A 667-nucleotide genomic window follows, 5' to 3' on the forward strand; every position below is an offset into this window, starting at 1 on the left:
AACACTTTACAGCGAGCGTGGTCACGGGGAGACTCAAACACAAGAAAATACTATAATTAACTTAATTTACAACTTAAACAATTATTATAGTACCACAGATAATATAATACTATAATTGAAAGCTCAAATAAAATAACTTCCTGCACTACCATCTCTTACTATAATATCAGTATAATTACTTCGTACGTTATACTTGCATCAATAATTATCTTTTACTTATCCTGTTGTGCTCGGTCATGGTCTGTGTGATATAAAAAGAACTGTTTCTATCAGGAAACAATTCATTATTTAATATAGGTTAAAACAATAAATTTCAAAATCTTTTGTAATTTTGAAAATTATTGATAATGCTGCAATGTTATTTAAAAACAATACAGTCGTTTCACACTCTGCTGCAAAACATGCGTGCAATGTAGGAATGTCGTTCTGAAGCATAAATGTCTTTCGAATTGTCCCATTTAAGAAGTGTACACAAAGAAAAAAAAAATAGATGCCGTTGTGTAACTTAATAGTTACAGAAATATTATTTTTTCTAACCAAAATACTTTACTCTAACACAAAGATGTTTTCAGAAGAATAAACAAATAACAAGAAATAGCAGCAAATAACAATAGGTATTCTATTACAGTTTAAAAATTTCATATTCTTAAACCGACTCTGTATAAAC

The sequence above is a fragment of the Zerene cesonia genome, chromosome 7, assembly GCF_012273895.1.
Source record: "Zerene cesonia ecotype Mississippi chromosome 7, Zerene_cesonia_1.1, whole genome shotgun sequence".
NCBI classification, from domain to species: domain Eukaryota; kingdom Metazoa; phylum Arthropoda; class Insecta; order Lepidoptera; family Pieridae; genus Zerene; species Zerene cesonia.